Genomic DNA, 2,500 nt, shown 5'->3' with positions numbered 1-2,500 from the left:
TATATATAACTGACTATGTATATACATATACACACACACACATACACACAAAATAATATATATATACTTCCTGAGACCCTTATATTTTCCCACAACATTCTGGTGTTTTCCGATTATGTTGAGAAAATAAAACCATTTGATGAGTTTCAAACCAATCCCAACTCCAGACATAATTGTTGATTAAGACATGGATAGGGATGGATTTTCAGAAAATTTCACTAAGAAATATTCATTTTAAAAAGCTTCATGAGGAACATACAACACACCACATCATATATATATATATATATATATATATATATATATATATATATTATATATATAGGCACAGGATTGGCTGTGTGGTTAGTAGCTTGCTTACAAACCACATGGTTCCAGAAGAAATCGGTTTCTCGATTTTTACACTCATCGATTGTTTTTTTTTTTTTTTTCGTGTAACCCCATTTTGCCCATGGATTGAGAACCCTTCCAGCAAGGAAAATAAAACGCCCAAAATGGCTCCGGAACCTCTGTTTCAGAAGCGGTTATGTTCAGATCACAACTAAGTATATATATGGGTAAAACACCACACCACACGCAAACATATACGTACATACACTATTGTATACATTTTCTGCACGCCTTTGCCCCTGCCACTGTCCCACCACCACCTCCGACCCGAGAATACCATCAATTGAAGCAAATTTGGTACCCGGAAGTAAGTTTTGTAACAGGAATAGAGGAGCCTACCTTCTCCCGCAGCGATGTGAAAGTCATACCTCTCCTGGTCAAACTAAAGTGTTTGACCCGGTCATAAAACAAACAAAAAAATAGTGTAATAGGTGTAAAACAAATTCTTCTAAACGAATATGACTCAAAAAATGTGCCATCGTGAAACGGGAGTGGGGGAGAGGCCTCGGAAAATTCACATCGTGGATGTTACATGTCTGACCCGGGCACAAAAACAAAAAAATAGTGTAATAGGTGTAAAACAACTTGTTCTAAACGATTATCAAGAACACACACACACAAAGAGAAAGGTTTGGTTCAAGGCAAGACTGCATTGAACTGAATTTAAATGAGCAAGAAAGATATTATCAAAGAAAAGGCCATAGGCCTCTCCTCCCAACCCCTTTTGCGAGAGCACGTTTGTTTGGTCATATTCGTTTAGAGGAAGTTCTTTTACACATATTACTATTTTTTTGTTGTTTTTATGACCGGGTCAAACGCTTTAGGTTGACCCCTCTCCTTTCGAAAACATGAACAGTTTCGAAACATTGTTTACAAAATAATAGCTGATCGTTTGCGAAGGAGCGTGTCTACAGTCAACACGTAGGTCTTTTGCTCTGTTAACCTCTGCTCTCTCACATGTTCACGCACGACCAGCTATATATCGCTATGATTAGAACAACGGATTCAGCTAATTTGGAAATTAGTTGTGGAGAAACGGAGAATATCGTTTATGTTGCCCGTATATATATATATACGCAACACACACACACACACAAACTTTGCATATATGTGTCTTTTACGCATACATGCTCGCGTGTGTGTATGCGTGACTGAAGCCATTCACACATACAAACATACATAACAACACCTGTCTGTCTGTTATTGCCAGTAAAAAGACGAAATTATAAAAATCTCTCTCTCTCCCTCTCCTTCTCCCTCCCTCTATTTACACCGTCGCTACGAGAGAACTTAACTCATGTTTGCTTTGTAAACAATGGTAGCTTTCGCCATCTTAAAAATTTAGAAGTTATGGCTCAAAATTATTTACCGCTATTCGCGGATGTCTCGGGAGAAATTTGACGAAAATACTGCCGGGATCGTGACGAATGACCCCCTAAAATTTGAGCGGCATGCGTCTTAATTTGTAGATGTGCATAAATTACAAAAACGTACACACACACACATCTTGCCTTATATATATACAGATATATATATATGTATATATGTATGTCCATATATATATATATATATATATATATATATATATGTACATATATGTGCGTGTCTGTGTGTGTGTTATGAGTGTCGTGTGTGTGTTATGAGTGTCTGTGTGTACGTGCGTGTGTTTTTGTGTCTGTATTTGTCCCCAACATCGCTTGACAACCGCTGCTGGTGTGTTTACGTCCCCGTAAACTAGCGTTTCAGCAAAAGAAACTAATAAAATAAGTACAAGGCTTACTGGGGTCGATTTGCTCGACTAACGACAGTGCTCCAGCATGGCCACAGTCACATGACTGAAACAAATGAAAGAATAAAAGAATAAATGTAACTATGAACACACACACATACACACACACACATACACACACACACATACACACACACACATTTTGCTGCTCTATGTGTTTATTTATTGAGTTATTCATCCTATATGCGTGTGTTTGTGTGTGTGTGTATAAATATATTTATATGTACATATGTATGTGTGTATACACGTGTGTGTATATACAATAGAAATCTCCATTACCTACTCCCACCCCAATCATTCCACCTGTTTAATTAATTTCAT

The 2,500-nt window shown here is 37.3% G+C and overlaps 1 protein-coding gene across 5 annotated transcripts in view; it reads left to right on the top strand.

Moving 5' to 3' along the window:
- LOC115227609 (E3 ubiquitin-protein ligase MIB2-like) overlaps positions 1–2,500 on the top strand; it is a 29,762-nt gene that overhangs the window by 4,255 nt on the left and 23,007 nt on the right. The gene's annotated exons all lie outside the window — the stretch shown is intronic.

This window comes from Octopus sinensis, unplaced genomic scaffold (assembly GCF_006345805.1).
Source record: "Octopus sinensis unplaced genomic scaffold, ASM634580v1 Contig05186, whole genome shotgun sequence".
In the NCBI taxonomy this organism is placed as follows: domain Eukaryota; kingdom Metazoa; phylum Mollusca; class Cephalopoda; order Octopoda; family Octopodidae; genus Octopus; species Octopus sinensis.
This window is presented reverse-complemented; position numbering and strand designations above follow the sequence as displayed.